Source organism: Lissotriton helveticus, chromosome 5_1 (assembly GCF_964261635.1).
Source record: "Lissotriton helveticus chromosome 5_1, aLisHel1.1, whole genome shotgun sequence".
In the NCBI taxonomy this organism is placed as follows: Eukaryota; Metazoa; Chordata; class Amphibia; order Caudata; family Salamandridae; genus Lissotriton; species Lissotriton helveticus.
The window spans coordinates 654,513,011-654,536,121 of record NC_136065.1 but is presented as its reverse complement, the minus strand read 5'-3'; positions in this window follow the sequence as shown (position 1 = coordinate 654,536,121).

Below are 23,111 nucleotides of genomic sequence, written 5' to 3'. Positions count from 1 at the left end.
TGGCACAACTGGTGCGAAGGACGGCGATTTAAAAGAAACGTAACACTCATTCTACGTCCAGCTGCACACTGCACTTATCGCTCAAGCTGTGCCTTCTACACCCCGACTGACAAGACCAAAGACTGTAAAATAAAACGCACGTTCACAATAATCCCAGCCTCACAACATGTTGGCACGCACATTTAGTCCCTCCTCACACCCCTACCGAAGGTATGTATCAACTGTGGCCTCCGGCTGCACAACAGAAGGGTATGTCCACTCTTCCTCCAGATGCACGCTTCCTAAGTGGGACGTTAGCTATCTGCACAGCACCAACCGTGCGGATGGTAACACCCCTTCTTATTGGCTTGTACCCACTTTTCCAACAGTTGCACACATTACCACCAGCCCTTACGTGTCTGTATTTAACCTGTCCCCACAACTACACACTCTACCTGCAACACTTCATGAGCCATATATTGACCGGTTTTAAGCCCCCCAGGGCCAGACTGGCTACCGGGCAGTTTTGAATGCTGCTGAGCTGGAGGCTGATTTTGTTGATGGGGACCTGCGTGTACTAAACAAAATTTGTTTTGCTTTCATTATTTCGAAGCACACGCAGGTCTCCAAGAATGAAATCAGCCCCCACTGCAGGGAAATCCGCCCCCAACTCGGCAACATTCCAAACTGCTCGGTAGTCAGTCTGGCCCTGAGCCCGCCGCAAACTTCGGCCTCCCCAGGGGAGCCTGCATTTACACTATCAATGCATTGGTACCCGTTCCCAGATGATGCATTCACAGCTGCACACATTGCTGGCACCCCTCAAGGGGTCCTGCATTCACTAGTACCCTCAAAGTCCGTGCTGGTCAAGCGCCATTTCATGATCTCTGTATTTGCCCCACCACAGCTGCACTGTAGGGGCACCTCTTCAGGGGCCTGCATTCACTCTATTCCCACAGCTGCACTCTGCTGTTACTCCTCCACGGGCCCTGCATTCACTCGTACCCTCGCAGCGCTCACACCCTTCCTCAGACCTGCATTCATACTTCGCACAGCTGCACATTGCTGGCACTGCCTCTATCCCCCACAGCTGCACCCCTTCCCGAGATGATGTATTCACGTTATCCTTGGGACGGCACACTCTGCTGACACCACTACATGGGCCTTACATCACACTATCACGGTAGTGGCCCACTTTTCGTGGGCCTTAAAGGCAGCTGCTCAATGAACTTTGACCCTTACAGACCGCCCTACGGCCTTGGTCCTCATTTAAAAGGGGCTGCAGATGAACACGTAGGTGCGACCCCCACCGAGCCTCACACTCCCCAGCAGGGACAACTTGTCCTCAATACTATCTGGATAAAAAAAAACACACCATTCAAGCGCAAAACTCAGGAACTTCACACTGCCCCCTCACTGTATCACACGCACACCATACACGGAGAGTAAGCCACCCTGAATCGACACTCCACACCAATGTCATACGAAGAAAACTGACCAGCTACCCACTTTGTGGTACACAAAGGTGTCCACTCACTGCGCCTAATAATGGAAACCGCCATTCGCTGTGCACGATGATAATCTTTAACAGAATCATTTGCAATGTAATAGGTTTCACATTTACGCCAGTTTCAAGAATTGGCATTCTAACAATGCCAATAGCTTACACTCGCATAAATGCGAGACATATTGCATTGCAAATGCTTGCTTAGCTTATTACTAAATGCAGCGCTGCTTTTTACTTTTACACTGAGCACCGTGTCCTTGAAGCAGGCGCCGCGCCCAGAATTAAAGTAAAAAAAAAAAAGAAACCAAGCTTGGTGTCCTTGAAGCGGTGCCGCGCTCAGTTTTAAAGTTATAAAAAAAAGACAAACAGAGCATGGTGTCCCTGAAGCGGGCACCTCACTCACTATAAAAGTAAAACAAGCATCCCCAGCAGCAACAGGGAGGGTGCTGCTTCTCCATTGACAAAGCTGGCGCCACGCGAGTGTGTGGGATGTCAGCCATTATTGAAATGAAGTGCATGGCGAATTCCATATACAAGTAGCGCCCGCCATTTTCCTGCGAGTGCTGTGTGGGCATGCTTCAAATTCAAGTGCCGCCAAGGGTCCCACATTATTTACTAAAGAAAATAGCGCCCTGTTAGGAGCCAAGTAAAAGGTCCAGTCCTGATGGGCCATCCCAAAAGGAGACAGGGCGGTAACAAGGAGGGACTAAGAAGCCTCATTATCAATCGGAAGCCAGCATTTACCATGGACGATGACGCCAGCCAATGAAGAATATGGGTGGGGCTTCCACACGACTTCTAAAAAATACCGGGCTGGACTGTTCCCATGAGGCACAGGGTCAGACTGATTTGCATATGGCTATGTCTGAACTGGGGTGGCAGAGTGGGCTAAAGAACGGTGATGGATTAAACCCAGATCTGTTGACTGGGTGTGAGTGTTTGATTGGTTCAGATGCTCTGTCCATCACCACCCCCTTTTGTACCGCTTTGTTCGCCATAAGTTGGCAGGGTATGCTCAGACATGAGTCCCTTGCTCACTTTTCCACTGGATTCAAGCAAGCCTGGCTGAAGACGGCTGAAATGCCAGAAACTGGTCCTAGAAAGCTTGTTTCCGGTCCAGGGAAGGCATGGCTTGGCAGTTCGGGCTGGACTGTTCCCATGAAGCACAGGGTCAGACTGATTTACATATGGCCATGTCTGAACTGGGGTGGCAGAGTGGGCTAAAGAACGGTGATGGATTAAACCCAGATCTGTTGACTGGGTGTGAGTGTTTGATTGGTTCAGATGCTCCGTCCATCACCACCTCCTTTTGTACCGCTTTGTTTGCCATAAGTTGGCAGGGTATGCTCAGACGTGAGTCCCTTGCTCACTTTGCCACTGGATTCAAGCAAGCCTGGCTGAAGACGGCTGAAATGCCAGAAACCGGTCCTAGGAAGCTTGTTTCCGGTCCAGGGAAGGCATGGCTTGGCAGTTCAGGCTGGACTGTTCCCATGAGGCACAGGGTCAGACTGATTTGCATATGGCCATGTCTGAACTGGGGTGGCAGAGTGGGCTAAAGAACGGTGATGGATTAAACCCAGATCTTTTGACTGGGTGTGAGTGTTTGATTGGTTCAGATGCTCCGTCCATCACCACCCCCTTGTGTACCGCTTTGTTCGCCATAAGTTAGCAGGGTATGCTCAGACGTGAGTCCCTTGCTCACTTTGCCACTGGTTTCAAGCAAGTCTGGCAGAAGACGGCTGAAATTCCAGAAACCGATCCTAGGAAGCTTGTTTCCGGTCCAGGGAAAGCATGGCTTGGCAGTTTGGTCTGGACTGTTCCCATGAGGCACAGGGTCAGACTGATTTGCATATGGTCATGTCTGAACTGGGGTGGCAGAGTGGGCTAAAGAACGTTTATGCATTAAACCCAGATCTTTTGACTGGGTGTGAGTGTTTGATTGGTTCAGATGCTCCGTCTATCACCACCCCCTTTTGTACTTATTTAAAAAGCAAGCACAGACATGTGGGACTGCTGTCCCAGCAGGCCACCATCTCTGTGTTATTGTCCATTCCCAATGGGTCACAAATTGTGACCTGAATATTGAGGAGGCAGGTAATTTGCGACCCCATTGGAAATCGCAAAATGTGTCTGAGACACATTAGAATATTTCCTTTTGTGATTCGAAAATTGCAAGTTGCTAAAATTGGCAAATTGTGAGTCGCAAAAGGAAATGGCCATATATGTGGCCTTAGGTGCAGTGTCAGACTGAAGGCACCACCATCCTTCTTGAGGGTTCCATGGGCTAAATGAATGGATGAAGAAGATGGCTAAGACTGTCATTAGTGACAGAACCCACTGAGCACATCCAAAATGATAACCTTCTCTAGAGGCAGATGAACTTTCCTCAAAGCATGATGAAAGGCTAAGACATGTGTACGGCCATTAGTACTCTGTGGGGCAAGCGCCATATGTCCAGGTCGGGCCAATGTATACATTAAGACTAGGGCCCACTAGACAAAGTAAGCACAATGCTCTGTGGAATCTGGATTAGAGATTCAGGTAGCAGGTCATGGTTTCTAGTTCCCAGTGGGAGAGGATGCAGCCCATGCCCCTTATACACTTTTGCAAATATCTAGCATATTTATTTATTTATTATTTATTATTTATTTTATTTAGAAGTTTTCTAAAGCGCTAACAAGACCCGAAGGTATCAGAGCGCTTCACAGTAGTGGGCATGAAAAAGAGAACAACATGAAACAAACCCAATAAAAGCAATCGGCGACAGACAATTTGGAAAGAAGAAAAGTTCGGACAGCAGGGCTTCTCAGTACTGGATTCAACAATACCGCATGGATTCTGAGACGTTTGCAGCTCCAAGTTATCCATAACCAAGGGAGCGGATCAGGCACCATCATGCACATACCCCAAAAAAACTGAAAAATGTTTGTTAAAGGTAATTTAAAGACTTTTCTTCCAGAAACTGTGTGTTTTCATAAATATGCAAATTCCTTTAAAAATGCAGGTCGAAAGGGAATTTTGTCTCTAATCCAAATTCAAGGAAAAATACGGAAACTCAACATGTGTCTGTGATTATTGCGACTACAACTGTTTGGTACTTTTACTTGATATCATTACTGGAGTCTTATTCTCCCTTTCATCCTTGTGTAAAGCGCTCTGTTATCCCTCGGGACCTTGTTTGCACTATATAAAACTTTATAAAATTTAAAAAAATATATGATGAAGTATGTGGCTTTAACATGGCCCAGTGCACTGCTCATGACCCTAACATATGATTTTTCGAGCGAAATCTCAAATTATTGTACTGGTAACATCATATATCACATCATTATTTTAGGCATTTGTTAACTCGTGTGTGAGGCCAATGGTAGTTATGGATATGAAACTCACAATAACCGGTGAATTTTTAAGTTTAGAATCATGAGCATAATGTCACTTAAATTGGGGATTTTCGGGGAATGTTTGCGATTTTTCTCAATAAAACACGTTGGTTTGAAATGTGTTTAAAGAACCCTAAATGAAATTTATGATATCATTCATGACATTATTTCAATTTTGTTATCGTATATCTGCCCCCAGAACCTAGGGCCCGATGTAGGTAAAATAGATTTACCGATTTTTAATTACCGAATCATACCGATTCGGTAATTAAAAATCGGTAAATCTAAGGGGTGGAGATGTAGGAACATCCAGATGTTCCTTTTACCGAATCAGTAAATATCTGTATTTACCGATTCGGTAAATACCGACCGGTAATGCCCCATTCATTCCTATGGGCTTTGAAGCCCATAGGAATGAATGGGGCATTACCGGTCGGTATTTACCGAATCGGTAAATACAGATTTTGACAAGGGTGCAGGGGGTGTCACTTTGACACCCTCTAGCCCCCCCAAAAAAGATTCGGGGGCCATGTGGCAGGCATACCTGCCCTAAGGGCAGGTCTGCCTGTCATATGGCACAGGTGTGCATGCACACATGTGCATGCACACCTGAATCGGTATTTTACCATCAAATATATTTGATGGTAAAATACCGAATCGGTAAGGGTTGTGGGACTCAGAAGAGTCCCACCTACATAGCAAAAATACCGAATAGGTATGAATACCGATTCAGTATTTTACAGAATCGGTAAATTTACCCATCGGTAAATTTACCGAATCTGTAAAATTCTGGGCCCTACATACCAAATCTTATTTACCGGTCGGTAACGGCCGAAAATACCGATTTTCGGCCGTTACCGACCGACCTACATCTGGCCCCAGGTGTTTAAGGACTTTGACCATGAGCAATGGGGTCACAAGCACGCCTTGTACCTGTGTCACCGCTCTCAAAGTCTGTTTCTCCTACCCTTTGCTAGTGCATTACACGCACTGGGTACAAGACGCTTTCAGAGTCCATTTGAGTAATACGGCTTTTTTTATGGTTCTTTTTTAAGTTTGTGAATCCATCGGAACCCACAACGGTTCATTCATGAGCCTGTACTGACCGACATGAGATTAGGTGCTTCAGAGAGTTAAAAAAAGGCAGCATGTGGCCCAAAGAACTCATTTTACCTACCGTCTATGAACCACTTTTTTTAGGATGGTATTTTACATCCTTTCTAGATTAGTGTAGGCCTGTGTTCATAACATAACGTTCGATCAACTAATTTTTCAGTGAAAATAATTCGGTTTGTTTTTTATAATATGCTATTTTGGGATGTGAATAAAGAACTAAAACTTTCCTGTAAAAAAGTTTATTTCAACGAATTGTCTTGGCTCTATTATGAAGAACCTTCCTCAAAAGCCAGCTATGTTCCAATTGCAATAAAGTGCTGGTGCCCAAAGATTTACTCAGAAGTCTGACGCCAGTGCTGAAGAAAATCGAGATGTCTGAATACCAAGGTTGCATAGTCTTCATTCAACCTTATGCCTCTTTCTTTCACCACATCACACTGCCTCCTGCTTTATTTCATTCTAGTAGTTTTTTTCATCTCTGCTTTCTCCCTTTGTTGTTGTTTTTCCGTCGTTCTCTTCCTGTTTCTTGCCTCCTTTTTTGTTTTTGACTCTCTTGCTTTGGTTCCAAGTCTGATGGGGAAAAGTAAGTGCTGGTCTCTAAAAATGATTGCCAATTGGCCCCACCTGCTACCACTGGCTCAAAATAAGCACAGTGGCTGTGGCCACTGGGGAACATTGTAACCTTTGGTAATGTACATGCACTGTGCCGCCATTGACCACTACTCACAATCTTCCAATGTGTTTTCAAAGGATGCCAACAACACCCAGCTCCTGTTGCCCAGAACCTACAGCACTCAGTGCAGCTAGCACTAGCGAAGGTCACAATGTGCCCCCAGTCCCAACGTCCTCAGAACCTGCTGATACCAAAGTTATTCGAGCAAACAAAGTGAATTTCCTATGTAAAGTGAGACTACAGAGCGACTAACCCTCTGACACACTCACAGTCCCCACACCCATCTTGTAATTCTGTGACAAACACGAGACCAAGCCCTGTCCAAGGTACAAAGACCTAGAATGAATAATACTTAACTTATTGAATGCATAACAAATTAAAAGTAAACTCAATACGTATGTACCTATCGTTTTACACACTGTGGTGCATGTAATTCCACGGTGTAATGTCAACACAAAACATTCTCATAGTAGAAGGTAGCGCATTGTAATTGGAACTGCGTAAGATTGTGATAAAAGGTACCGACGGTTAAAGTTTCATTACACCAAGTACCAAGAATAAAATATGCAGAGATCCTGTGTCTTTATTGTCAGACGCCAATGGCAATTTTAAGCAGATTAATTCCTCGAGGTCTAACAAAGCCCAGCAGCCGGTTACTTTCTTGAGGTTCGACACGTGTAGGATTTATATCCAAGAAAATTTCCTTGCTGAATGAATGGGAATGTATGCTTTTGGGTCGAGAGTGTGACCAGCCTGCGGTGCGCTCTTCCAGGCCACTCACCAGGGTCACTGCAGGTGACCGTCCCCCTGACCGAGGCTGGTCAGAGGAGCTCGCGCTTCCACTGGAGGCCTGCATGACGCAGTCTTTAAGCATGAAATAGGGCAGGCAATTACGGAATACTTCGACATTAATACCAACTGTGGGGCAGATTTACAATAACTGGCGCATCCCTGTATATCAACAGGGATGCAGCAGTTATTGTGCGCCACGCCTCCGCCACCATAGATGCGCCGCACTTACAATGTGGCGCACCATGGGGCAAAAACGGTACAGATGTGTGACGCATCTGTGTTGTATAGGCGGCGCATTGCTGGAGTTGCGTCGCAAGCGTGACGCAGCTTCAGCAATGCTCTGGGGGGCCCTATCTTTCCAATGCTGCGTCAATCCGTACGCCTGCTTCAAGCAGGCGCAGGATTTTGACGCAGCATGGGCTCAAAAGTGACTGAGTGAAATCTTGTAGATTTCACTCAGCCACTATTAGGAGGCTTTCCTGCGCCGGAACGCCTCCACCCCCCCCACTGCGCAGGAACGCCGCCTTCTGGCGCGGGGCTTTACAACGTGATGCATCACCCTGATACATCACGTTGTAAATACCCCGCAGCATGGCTCATCTTTTGCGCTGCCGCTGCGTCCCAAAAGTGACGCAACGGCGGCGTAAAATAGGCGCAAGGGGCTTGTAAATCTGCCCCTCTGTACCTATCCTGACGCACCCTGGGAGCGTTGAAAGGCTATCTCGGGCTTGTTAGCATCACAAAGCAGTTCAAGGCGCTCCGTAGAACACTCGAGTCTTGAGAAGGCTTTACAATGGCTTCTGATTGGACACTACTTGGAGAGCGGAAATCCCTGTGAAAGATACATGATCTAATGTCAAAATTTCGTAAAGTGGTAGAAAGAGAAGTCGAATACCTCTGTAAAGATGCAACTGCTCGACAATTCGGGGAGTCTAGGTGACCGAGCAGGATGATGGTGAGGTTGAGCTGACTGCAATGGCCATCTAAGAATTTATTTGAGATTTAGATGACTCTCAGCCGTGCGTGGTCACACACAGAGGCATACTATGAGGAACTGTAAATTACTATGGAACGGGGTTCTGCCTCAGATGAGTTTTAAAGTTTGGAATGAACCACATTGGCCTGAAAGGGGGAACCACTGTCTAAGCTCTTATTGGTGGGTGAGGTGAGGGAGGCAGTATGTGACTCAGTGGGAGGTACGTCGCCTGCACGTGATGGCCTGACATTGGAATGTTGTAAGGAATATGGCAATCTGCATGCTCCCCACATGTTAGAGGTGTTTGAGTAGGTGAGAGAAAACTTAACACTTCCTTCCACCCTGCAGGAATCCTTCATTATCACACTACTAAAAACACCAGGCAATCTCTGGCAATCTGTGCGCAGTGCTCATCCTACCATGCTGTATGACTGCTATATCTTCGCATTCAGATCCTTACATGTCAAGATTGGTGCTTCCAGGCCAAGCTGGCTTCCGTTGTCATGTCCTTTAGGCTAGTCCTGTCATGTATACAGCTTTTAACATACATTTGTCCCATTTACGCGACAGTAATGATTCTAAACACGTGACCTTTTACCTATTAGCTTGCTCCTGTCTCTTCAACATCAGGCTCTCAGTACTCTTTCATAATCCCTGTACCTGACGTATATACATGTCCCCAGGCACGTCATAATTATTCTGTATAAGGGTCACCACTTTTTCATCCTTGTCCAACAGCCAGCTGTGCATGATCGCATTTATATGGAAAAATATTTATGATTGTTTTCAAAACATTTGAATTCTAGAAGAAACCCTGGAGTGAACACTCTAGTATATAAGACCCTTATTCCCCCTGCAAATAAGAAGAGAATTCCTTCCAAGCTGACACGGGGTCCTGCATACTGAATCTTCGGCATGCAACGGTCTGACATCCCTTGTGGGGTGTCATCCTCAACGCAGAGATGGGGTCCTTTTTTCTCTACTATCAGGTGAGGGGGTGGCTCTTCCCTGGGGGTTTCTAAGCTACATACATATACACATATACATGCTACACCTACAGATCTAGGCTAGGTACATTTGGGCAAATTACTTAGGGGCGCATTTTAGAAATAATCAAGTGCTACTGTTTTTATCTGAACTGCTTATGTTCATCTTATTAGCACTATGGTAGAAATGTATCTACTCTTTACTATATTGGTACTTGCAATCTCTTTCGTATGCTTCTGTCTCCTGATTGTCGCAGCACATATGTTTTACACAAAACTGAGGCTGGACCGATAAATGTTTATTGAAATGTCCTAACCACCATCTTGTGTATTCTCTGAGAATAAGTGAGCACGAGTGTCTGAGTGAAAAGTACTGTACTGTTTTCCACGATCCCTGAGGAATCAGGGTTGTCATGTTCAGTGGTTGCCAGAAACTACCTACACCACTGTTAGATACAGGGGTGGTAGTGGCACTGTAGAGCTAGCTAGTCTAACGGCTGACATATCGTGTGGGGGTATCCGGAAGCGGGTGGGACACGAAGCCCTCAGTTTAGGTCATCCAAAATGCGCAGGTCCTGGGGATTCCTAGGAACTATACAACACCGTTTTACACCAGTAGCAGCTGGATCTAGGTTGGATCACCACCTACAGTGTAGGAAATAATGTGTATGTTGCCTGGGTACTCAGGAAGTGCAGTACAATGATCGCATATAAATATGGAACTGTGATTACCAAACTCTAAGTTTAAGTGGAGGAGTTGTTATGACTCTTCCTAGACAAGGCGAGGAGAATTGCCCTGATAAAGATGGTCATATCACCACGTTTTTAGATTTGTTGTTCAATATCCCATTCCCGCTACCTAAATCATTTCTCCTCGATGTTCGGAAATTGCTGATTATGCTAGTGTGGGCAGATTGACAACCTAGAGTTGCCTGGAAGATCTTGGCTTAATCAAGGGGTTGGCTGTCTGGCACACTGACCTCTATTATTATGTGACAGATGCTCATTTTGATCAATATTGTTACCACTCAAAGCCTGGACTGCCACATATCGCAGTGGATACAGAGATGGCAGCATCATGACCGTGAAACACAGTTGTGATGGACCAGTGCTGGTTGGATAATCACGGTAGCCTGAATGGTTTGGCTGTGGAGGAGATTGATTCAGTATTCCAAAGCTACATCTATTTACTCAACTATCGGGCAACCTGTGAATACCAGCGACGCAGAGCCAGGCGACCTCCTCTATTGCTTACTTGGGTCCTACCAGTGTCAGAGTATACAAAAAGCAGGAAGGTGTCCTTCAAAGCCATCACCGAAGACTACACTTTAGGTACGTACATAAGACTTGCTACACTATAACGAGATACTCTGATATAGGATAGTGGAAGACCAGACCTGCTGGTGCTGTAATTACTAAATAGCTAATCCATTTAACTTGGGCCTGCCCTGATATCATAATATATTGGCAGGAATTTTTTAAAGCAGTGTCTGAGATGATGCCACTGCCATTGTCCCATTGTGTCTTGTTACCTTGTTTGCATAAAATGATTTAAAAAAAGAAAGAATAAAATACAGTGCTGTCAGCTATGTCCATGGCAATTCCATCAGAGAAGACTTTGGCTTAAATGTTTAAAAAATAGACTCTGTGTAGAAAGGTGCAGGGTCTGTAGTAATTCACACTCTCAATGAGTATGTTCCGACACAGGGACCGCTTCACAGTTTTCTTAACCCTGCAGACATTTATCAGTTGTAACTTGTACATGGGCGCCTCAGATCAACTTATCTTTCTAAATGTTCAGATACTCACAAAACCTAATAGCACTGTGCCTAGTAAGGTGTGCAAATTAAAGACTTTCATTCACAGCGATTTCACCACATGCAGTTAAGCAAATGTTCCACCTTTTAGAAATTTCACTATGAGTATCCATGGTAGACGTGCGTTTACATATTTGAAAGATGATCAGATAATATCCACAGAAAAACTTAAATGCAGTAAGGACTGTTCGGACCTGTCATCGCAGGGACAGAGGGGAGTACCATGCTTCACATACCTTCAGTTTCATAGAAGCAAACTAAATGCCAAACCATCCTGACCCAAATTTGAATAAAAGAGATCTTTCCCACAGAGTTAACTCTGATGTTAGGTATAGGGCAGTATCATGTGTTGCAAACATAGTATAATAATAGGAGATAGTATGCTAACTGGCAGCCTCCTAAAACCTCAGAGCAGTGACAAACTCCAGAAATTGCACTTTTTTGTTAGAATTGTTAATCAGATCAGGGGCGCTAAACACTCCTGACAAGCCGATATCGCCCAAAGGTTTGGATACCTAACTCATCCAAGATATGGTAGAGTCTGTATCCAATTTCAGGAAGTCTTCAATCACTACCCCACTCACGCTAGTCCCCTTCTTGCCTCAAACACTAACCCGTAACAGAAGAGGAGCTAGTTTAAGGCAGTCTATACTATACTCTACTTTTAATTCAGAGTGTACAATAAGACTAGCACTTGATTGCGGGAGATTTAACAATTTTCTACAAATTCTATCCTCTTCTACTTGGATAGGGGCAGAGTTATGAAACCCCAAACCCCAGCTCCATATGTGGCATGTGGTTATGCATTGCATATGGTACATAGTGAGAAAGGGAGAGATAGTAGCCCTTCCATCCCACTTAGTGAGATTAAAAAGGGAACTCGCTGCCCAAACGAGTTTCCTGCCTGCGGTATTTACTTGCAGCTGCCAGGAGCTGACTGCATCAAAGGCCAGCCCTAGATATCAGAAATTATTAACTGCACTTAGCTGCTTGTCACCCAGATTTAATACTGGCCCATCGTTCTTGCCCGTGCCGGTTGCCATAATGTGTGACTTTGCAAAATTGGTTTCAGGTCTAGATTTTTCATGAAAAGGACAAAAGAATCCACCAAATTGCAGAGGGCTCGAGGGGTTCTAGCCAACAACACAGCATCATCGGCATATAATAAGGTCGGCTCGGCTTGATTGGAGATTCTGGGCACATCCTTGGTAGAGCTTAATAAGGGTACACTCAAATCATTATTATATAGAATAAAAAGTGGCAGTGCCGGTACGCACCCCTGTAGCACTCCACTGGGCAAAGGAAAAGTATCATAAGGTTAGCCTGAGTGGCTGTACCGTAACTTTGCACTTAGGTTTTCATGAAGGCCATGTAGAAAATTTACCAGCGCAATATCCACCCCTAACTTAACCCCTTCGCTGCTAGGCCTTTTCCCCCTCCTGTGCTAAGGCTTTTTTTGGTGTTTTGGGGTAGTGCGCGCTTAGGCCCTTGTAACTTTTTGACCACATAAGGGATCCGCGCCAAATTTGCGTCCTTTTCTTCCAACATCATGGGGATTCTAAAGGCGCCCAGGGTTTGTGGATTCCCTTGGAGGGGTCCCAGAAATTAACCAAAATATAGTGTTTTTTTTGTTTTTTTCAGAAAAATGGGAAAAACGGGCTGCAAATGAAAGCCTCTGGCTTTTTCCCTGAATATGGTATCAAAAAAGGGTTTGTGGGGCTGAATTCTCCATTTTCTCAGCTTTTAGGGAATGACAGTGTTTTGTCAGAGAACCGAAATTTTTCACTCAGTTTTGGCATTTTTCTGGGACATAGCCTATTTTTGCTATTTTTAGAGCTTTCCACCTCCTTCCAGTTAATGGTAGAAATGAGTTTGAAAGCAATAATGGATCCTGGAAAGCTTTACATTTCCGAAAAATAGACAAAATTCTGAATTCAGAAAGGGGTCATTTGTCTAAATCCATGAAGGGTTCGTTATAGAAACTAACAGTTAGATATTGGAATATTTGAAAATTTGTTGAAAACAACGGCCTTTTGTCTCAACGTTTTCACCTATAACTTTCTCTAATTTTGACAGCTCTTGGAAAGCAATATACCGTTACATCCGTTAGACCTTCCTGGTTGTGGGGATATATGGGACTTGTAGTTTCACCAAGAACCCGACGAACCCAGATCCAAAAACTGAGCAGCAACTTGCAATGGTATTTTTTCATTTACTGGGTATAGTGCACTTTGTCTTGGAAAATGTACACATGGAATAATCTGCATGAAAGACACCTATGTATGTATGAATTGGGTACAAATTATAGAGTTCAGAAACAGTATATAATTGCACATTTTCAAAGTTGGGAATACTCATACTAGCATGAGAATTATTGGTCATTTTTCATAAAGTTTTTTTTTCTACACAATATCTTTCATTCAAAGGGAGAAATGCAAGAAAGCTCAATTGGTAATAACAGTTGATTTACAAATCTGAATTACCCCAAGTGTCCCGATAAAAACGGTACCTCACTTGTGTGGGTCGGCCTTGTGCCTGCGACAGGAAACGGCGCAAAATGCAACGTGGTCACACCTAAATTTTGCAGTTACAAATTGACCCTTTTTTGGCAAAGTGCCTACCTGTAGTTTTTGCACCCTAGTTCTTCCGGCACCTAGGGAAACCTAGCAAACCTATACATTTTTGAAAAGTAGACACCCAGGGGAATTCAGGATGGGATGACTCGACTGCCTACCACCAGGTTTTGTTACCCAGAATCCCTTGCAAAGCTCAGATTTTGAAAAAAAAAACACATTTTCCTCACATTTCTGTGGTGGAAAGTTCTGGAATCTGCGTGGATCAACAAATTTCCACCCACCCAGCGTGCCCCCAGGTCTCCCGAAAAAAATGGTACCTCACTTGTGTGGGTCGGCCTTGTGCCTACCACGGGAAACGGCACAAAATGCAACGTGGTCGCTCCTCAATTTCCCAGTGAAATCTTAAGCTCTTTGGACAAAGAGACTACCTTTTGTTTTTGAGCCGTAGCTCAACCAGCACCTAGGGAAACCTAGCAAACCTATACATTTTTGAAAACTAGACACCCAGGGCAATTCAGGATGGGGTGACTCGTCTGCCTACCCCCAGGTTTTGTTACCCAGAATCCCTTGCAAACATAAATATTTGACCAAAAAAACACATTTTCCTCACATTTCTGTGGTGGAAAGTTCTGGAATCTGCGTGGATCAACAAATTTGCACCCACCCAGCGTGCCCCTAGGTCTCCCGAAAAAAATGGTACCTCACTTGCGTGGGTAGGCATAGTGGCTGCGACATGAAACCGCGCAAAACGCAGCATGGTCGCATCTCAATTTCCCAGTGAAATTTAGCACGATTCGGACAAAAAGACTACCTTTTGTTTTTGCGCCGTAGCTCTGCCAGCACCTAGGGAAACCTAGCAACCCTATACATTTTTGAAAACTAGACAACCAGGGCAATTCAGGATGGGGTGACTCGTCTGCCTACCCCCAGGTTTTGTTACCCAGAATCCCTTTCAAACAAAAAAATTTGACCAAAAAAACACATTTTCCTCACATTTCTGTGGGGGAAAGTTCTGGAATCTGCGTGGATCAACAAATTTCTACCCACCCAGCGTGCCCCCAGGTCTCCCGAAAAAAATGGTACCCCACTTGCGTGGGTAGGCATAGTGGCTGCGACATGAAACAGCGCAAAACGCAGCATGGTCGCACCTCAATTTCCCAGTGAAATTTAGCACGATTCAGACAAAAAGACTACCTTTTGTTTTTGCGCCGTAGCTCTGCCAGCACCTAGGGAAACCTAGCAAACCTATACATTTCTGAAAACTAGACACCCAGGGCAATTCAGGATGGGGTGACTCGTCTGCCTACCCCCAGGTTTTGTTACCCAGAATCCCTTTCAAACAAAACAATTTAACCAAAAAAACACATTTTCCTCACATTTCTGTGGTGGAAAGTCCTGGAATCTGCGTGGATCAACAAATTTCCATCCACCCAGTGTGCCCCCAGGTCTCCCGAAAAAAATGGTACCTCACTTGCGTGGGTAGGCATAGTGGCTGCGACATGAAACAGCGCAAAACGCAGCATGGTCGCACCTCAATTTCCCAGTGAAATTTTGCACGATTCGGACAAAAAGACTACCTTTTGTTTTTGCGCCGTAGCTCTGCCAGCACCTAGGGAAACCTAGCAAACCTATACATTTCTGAAAACTAGACACCCAGGGCAATTCAGGATGGGGTGACTCGTCTGCCTACCCCCAGGTTTTGTTACCCAGAATCCCTTTCAAACAAAAAAATTTGACCAAAAAAACACATTTTCCTCACATTTCTGTGGGGGAAAGTTCTGGAATCTGCGTGGATCAACAAATTTCCATCCACCCAGTGTGCCCCCAGGTCTCCCGAAAAAAATGGTACCTCACTTGCGTGGGTAGGCATAGTGGCTGCGACATGAAACAGCGCAAAACGCAGCATGGTCGCACCTCAATTTCCCAGTGAAATTTTGCACGATTCGGACAAAAAGACTACCTTTTGTTTTTGCGCCGTAGCTCTGCCAGCACCTAGGGAAACCTAGCAAACCTATACATTTCTGAAAACTAGACACCCAGGGCAATTCAGGATGGGGTGACTCGTCTGCCTACCCCCAGGTTTTGTTACCCAGAATCCCTTTCAAACAAAAAAATTTGACCAAAAAAACACATTTTCCTCACATTTCTGTGGTGGAAAGTTCTGGAATCTGCGTGGATCATCAAATTTCCATGCACCCAGTGTGCCCCCAGGTCTCCCGAAAAAAATGGTACCTCACTTGCGTGGGTAGGCATAGTGGCTGCGACATGAAACAGCGCAAAACGCAGCATGGTCGCACCTCAATTTCCCAGTGAAATTTAGCACGATTCGGACAAAAAGACTACCTTTTGTTTTTACGCCGTAGCTCTGCCAGCACCTAGGGAAACCTAGCAAACCTATACATTTCTGAAAACTAGACACCCAGGGCAATTCAGGATGGGGTGACTCGTCTGCCTACCCCCAGGTTTTGTTACCCAGAATCCCTTTCAAACAAAAAAATTTGACCAAAAAAACACATTTTCCTCACATTTCTGTGGTGGAAAGTTCTGGAATCTGCGTGGATCAACAAATTTCCATCCACCCAGTGTGCCCCCAGGTCTCCCGAAAAAAATGGTACCTCACTTGCGTGGGTAGGCATAGTGGCTGCGACATGAAACCGCGCAAAACGCAGCATGGTCGCACCTCAATTTCCCAGTGAAATTTAGCACGATTCGGACAAAAAGACTACCTTTTGTTTTTACGCCATAGCTCTGCCAGCACCTAGGGAAAACTAGCAAACCTATACATTTCTGAAAACTAGACACCCAGGGCAATTCAGGATGGGGTGACTCGTCTGCCTACCCCCAGGTTTTGTTACCCAGAATCCCTTACAAACATCAAGATTTGACCAAAAAAACACATTTTCCTCACATTTCTGTGGTGGAAAGTTCTGGAATCTGCGTGGATCAACAAATTTCCACCCACCCAGCGTGCCCCCAGGTCTCCCGAAAAAAATGATACCTCACTTGCGTGGGTAGGCATAGTGGCTGCGACATGAAACAGCGCAAAACGCAGCATGGTCGCACCTCAATTTCCCAGTGAAATTTTGCACAATTCTGACAAAAAGACTACCTTTTGTTTTTGCGCCGTAGCTCTGCCAGCACCTAGGGAAAACTAGCAAACCTATACATTTCTGAAAACTAGACACCCAGGGCAATTCAGGATGGGGTGACTCGTCTGCCTACCCCCAGGTTTTGTTACCCAGAATCCCTTACAAACATAAAAATGTGACCAAAAAAACACATTTTCCTCACATTTCTGTGGTGGAAAGTTCTGGAATCTGCGTGGATCAACAAATTTCCACCCACCCAGCGTGCCCCCAGGTCTCCCGAAAAAAATGGTACCTCACTTGCGTGGGTAGGCATAGTGGCTGCGACATGAAACAGCGCAAAACGCAGCATGGTCGCACCTCAATTTCCCAGTGAAATTTTGCACTATTCGGACAAAAAGACTACCTTTTGTTTTTGCGCCGTAGCTCTGCCAGCACCTAAGGAAACCTAGCAAACCTATACATTTTTGAAAACTAGACACCCAGGGCAATTCAGGATGGGGTGACTCGTCTGCCTACCCCCAGGTTTTGTTACCCAGAATCCCTTGAAAACATAAATATTTGACCAAAAAAACACATTTTCCTCACATTTCTGTGGTGGAAAGTTCTGGAATCTGCGTGGATCAACAAATTTCCACCCACCCAGCGTGCCCCCAGGTCTCCCGAAAAAAATGGTACCTCACTTGCGTGGGTAGGCATAGTGGCTGCGACATGAAACAGCGCAAAACGCAGCATGGTCGCACCTCAATTTCCCAGTGAAATTTTGCACGATTCTGACAAAAAGACTACCTTTTGTTTTTGCGCCGTAGCTCTGCCAGCACCTAGGGAAAACTAGCAAACCTATACATTTCTGAAAACTAGACACCCAGGGCAATTCAGGATGGGGTGACTCGTCTGCCTACCCCCAGGTTTTGTTACCCAGAATCCCTTACAAACATAAAAATGTGACCAAAAAAACACATTTTCCTCACATTTCTGTGGTGGAAAGTTCTGGAATCTGCGTGGATCAACAAATTTCCACCCACCCAGCGTGCCCCCAGGTCTCCCGAAAAAAATGGTACCTCACTTGCGTGGGTAGGCATAGTGGCTGCGACATGAAACAGCGCAAAACGCAGCATGGTCGCACCTCAATTTCCCAGTGAAATTTTGCACTATTCGGACAAAAAGACTACCTTTTGTTTTTGCGCCGTAGCTCTGCCAGCACCTAAGGAAACCTAGCAAACCTATACATTTTTGAAAACTAGACACCCAGGGCAATTCAGGATGGGGTGACTCGTCTGCCTACCCCCAGGTTTTGTTACCCAGAATCCCTTGAAAACATAAATATTTGTCCAAAAAAACACATTTTCCTCACATTTCTGTGGTGGAAAGTTCTCGAATCTGCGTGGATCAACAAATTTCCACTCACCCAGCGTGCCCCCAGGTCTCCCGAAAAAAATGGTACCTCACTTGCGTGGGTAGGCATAGTGGCTGCGACATAAAACAGCGCAAAACGCAGCATGGTCGCACCTCAATTTCCCAGTGAAATTTAGCACGATTCGGACAAAAAGACTACCTTTTGTTTTTGCGCCGTAGCTCTGCCAGCACCTAGGGAAAACTAGCAAACCTATACATTTCTGAAAACTAGACACCCAGGGCAATTCAGGATGGGGTGACTCGTCTGCCTACCCCCAGGTTTTGTTACCCAGAATCCCTTACAAACATAAAAATGTGACCAAAAAAACACATTTTCCTCACATTTCTGTGGTGGAAAGTTCTGGAATCTGCGTGGATCAACAAATTTCCACCCACCCAGCGTGCCCCCAGGTCTCCCGAAAAAAATGGTACCTCACTTGCGTGGGTAGGCATAGTGGCTGCGACATGAAACAGCGCAAAACGCAGCATGGTCGCACCTCAATTTCCCAGTGAAATTTTGCACGATTCGGACAAAAAGACTACCTTTTGTTTTTGCGCCGTAGCTCTGCCAGCACCTAAGGAAACCTAGCAAACCTATACATTTTTGAAAACTAGACACCCAGGGGAATTCAGGATGGGGTGACTCGTCTGCCTACCCCCAGGTTTTGTTACCCAGAATCCCTTGAAAACATAAATATTTGACCAAAAAAACACATTTTCCTCACATTTCTGTGGTGGAAAGTTCTGGAATCTGCGTGGATCAACAAATTTCCACTCACCCAGCGTGCCCCCAGGTCTCCCGAAAAAAACGGTACCTCACTTGCGTGGGTAGACATAGTGGCTGAAACAGGAAACGGTTCAAATCGTACGGTGGTGAATTTACATTACCTTATTGCAAAACTACCTTGATTTTGGGGGGGGGGATCTGAATTTGTGGCCCGGGGCTCGGTGGTATTCTTTGCAAAGTAGCAAACCTAAACAGTTCTGAAAACTAGACACCCGGGGGAGTCCAGGGAGGTATGGCATGCATGGGTCCCCCAATGTTTTCCTACCCAGAACTCTCTGCAAACCTTAAAATTAGGTAAAAATTGCACTTTTCCAAACTTTTTGGCGTGGGATCGCCGTGCCGGCAAAAAAGTCGTACCACCCTGCGTTCCCCTTGTTCTCCCGAGTAAAAGGATACCTCACTTGTGTGGGTGCCCCAAAGCAGAACACCCCAAAAATGAATTTTGAAAAAAGTAGTTTTTACTCATATTTACGTTTTACAAATTAAGCACCCCAGCCTAAGTCACTTGCCTTTGGCCCACCCACACAAGTGAGGTATCATTTTACTCGGGAGAACAAGGGAAACGCTGGGTGGTAGGACATTTGTTCCGGCAGCGAGATCCCACCCAAAAAAGTATGGAAAAGTTGGTTTTTGGACCAAAATTTCAGGTTTGCAGGGGTTTCTGGGTAGGAAAACATTGGGGGACCCACGCATGCCATACCACCCTGGACTCCCCCGGGTGTCTAGTTCTCAGAACTGTTTGGGTTTGGTAGTTTCCAAAGATGCCTGCCAAGCCCCGGGCCAAAAGCTCAGGTGACCCTCTCAAAAAATAAGATTATTTGGCTAAAGGTAATGTTTTCGTCTCCACAGTATGAATTGGGCCTTTTCCTAAAGCAGCCGCTATGCCTACCCACGCAAGTGAGGTACCATTTTTATCGGGAGACCTTGGGGAACGCTGGGTGGGAGGTAATTTGTGTGAGCCCAGTGATGCCACGCTTTCCCACACTAAAACGTGTGAAAAAAAAAGATTTTTTCCAAGCAAAAAATGAGGTTTGCAAGGGATTCTGGGTAAAGGAACGTTGGAGGATCCACGCAAGCCATACCTCCTTGGAAGCCCCCGGGTGTCTACTTTTCAGAAATGTGTGGGTTTGGTAGGTTTCCCTAGATGGCTGTCTCGCACGGGGCCAAAAACCCGGGTAACCCCTCTTGCAAAAGCTGGTGGACATGAATTCTCCAGCTTTTGCAAGAGGGGTTACCTGGGTTTCTGGCCCCGTGCGAGACAGCCATCTAGGGAAACCTACCAAACCCACACATTTCTGAAAAGTAGACACCCGGGGGAGTCCAGGGAGGTATGGCATGCGTGGGTCCCCCAATGTTTTCCTACCCAGAACTCCTTGCAAACCTTAATTAGGTAAAAATAGCACTTTTACAAAAATTTTGCCGTGGGATCGCCGTGCCGGCAAAAATGTCCTACCACCCAGCGTTCCCCTTGTTCTCCCGAGTAAAAGGGTACCTCACCTTAACAGAGTTACTCAAAAGACAAACATTCAAGCACGGCTATCTATTCCTCAAAGACACACACATACAGGTTGGATTTGGCACGAGGGCGAGTGATGGTTCAGTATATAAAATTTTATTAACAAGATATTTCAAAAAAATGAAATGCTCTGTCAATAAATAAATGCATAAAAACCGAACTAGTGACTCGCAACTCGTGAGCTGTAAAGCCACGACAAGGCACCAACCGTTTTACAGGCCATTCACGCACCTTTCATACCTGATACAAACAAGACCACTGACACCATCTGGAATAAAAGCAACACATTACAACAATCACAATAAGGGACAAGGTACACCCTAATGCAGAAAGAGAAAAAAAACAATTATTACTGCACACCCATCTAATCCGCAAGCACACACACATACTGGTTGGATTTGGCACGAGGGTGAGTGATGATTCAGTACATACAATTGTATACGCAAGTAATTTCACAAAAATGAAATACACTGTGTATAATTGCAAGTATGATAAACTGAACCACTGACTCACAGCTCGTGAGCTGTAAAGCCACGTCAAGGCACCAACCTCTTTACAGGCCATTCATACACCTTTCGTACGTGTGACACATTCAAAACATTCACACCGCCAGCCGCGGACCCATCACATTTCAACACTCACACCAGCAAACAGCGCCATTCAAGGGCCCATCACTTTCACACGCCCACATTTCTGACACTGGAACTACACAAATTGATGGACTGCGTGGAGTGTCACTCAACAAGCAGTGTGTGCAGTGACCAACAGAAAGTAACTACTCACACACCGCCAGCCGAGCGCCAGTCCACCCACACCACCAGCCAAGCACCAGACCATGCACACCGCCAGCCAAACACTCAGCGCACACCACCAGCCAAGCGCCTCTCCACGCACACCGCCAGCCAAGCACCACTCCGTGCACAGACAGCTAAACACCGCTCCACGCACACCCTCCAGCCAAGTACCACTCCGCAAACACCACCAGCCAAGCGCCACTCCACACACACTGCCAGCCAAGCACCATTCCACACACACCGCCAGCCAAGCACCAGTCCACACACACCGCCAGCCAAGCACCACTCCACACACACCATCAGCCAAACACCACTCCATGCACAGACAGCCAAGTACCACTCCACGAACACCACGCCAAGTACCACTCCACGAACACCACCAGCCAAGCGCCACTCCACACACGCCGCCAGCAAAGCACCACTCCGTGCACAGACAGCCAAGCGCAACTCCACACACACCGCCAGCCAAGCACCAGCCGGCACACACCACAAACACATTTAGAATTCTTTTTTTGAAAATGACACTAAACAAATGGAAATACCTACAAATCAGGTAACACAAATTCTTAAAATAAAAACTTTGCACTAATGCCAATCCTTGAAACAAACTAAAAATGTTTTACAGAATGCAGACCAAGCAATTCACTTTACAGCTCAATCAAACTCCCAATAGTTCTTTTGCGTGTGGTACGATTTAAAACAAGCTGACATACACAATGCAGGCTTAGAAGGACAGTCAGGACAGTATATACGAGACTCCTTCCGCACGCCTCTTCGCCAACAGACTCTGCATCTTCTAGTCGGAAAGTCTCTAGCAGTAGTGGAAGGAATAGATTCAGGAAAGTGGCGATCTTGCAATCTAGCCACTTCCTCCACCACTCCAAATCTAGGAACACTTGCCTGCTGCACAAGTACAAGGCTGCCTATTATAGACTCCTGAAACTTAAGAAAAGTCATCTTCGTCCCAGGACAAGACTTCTGGTACACAACGAAAGCATTAAATGATGCCAAGTGGAACAGATGGATAGCCAACTTCTTGTACCAAACGTAAGCCTTTCGAAGAGCAGCATAAGGTTCCAACCTCTGATCTACTCTGTCAACACCACCCATGAACTTATTGTAAGCTACAATGCACACAGGTTTGCGCACTTCAGCACCCTGACCCCAAACAGGCACAGGTACAGTACTTTCATCGTGGATAGTAGTCAGCATGTACACATCTCTCTTGTCTGAATACTTCACAGCTAAAAGCTCCCCACATCGCAATGCCGTAGACTGTCCCCGCACAAGCCTTTTGCAAACAAGTTCCTTTGGGAAACCTTTACGGTTACTGCGCATTGTGCCACAAGCAACAGTGCCCACTTTGGCCAACTCCTTGAACAACTGCACACCAGTGTAGAAGTTATCTACATATAAATGATGGCCTTTGTTAAATAATCCTCTACCTAGTTCCCACACAATTTTCTCAGTTACTCCAAAAGTAGAAGGACAACCGGGAGGGTTAATGCGGGACTCCTTACCAGTGTACACCCTGAAATTGTAGACATATCCAGTCTCACTGTCACACAGCATATACAGTTTGATTCCATAGCATGACCTCTTACTAGGAATGTATTGCCTAAAAACCAAGCGGCCCTTGAACAACACCAAAGACTCATCCACTGCAATTTCTTTACCAGGGACAAAAATCTCAGAAAAACGATCAACAAAGTGATCAAGGACAGGCCGAAT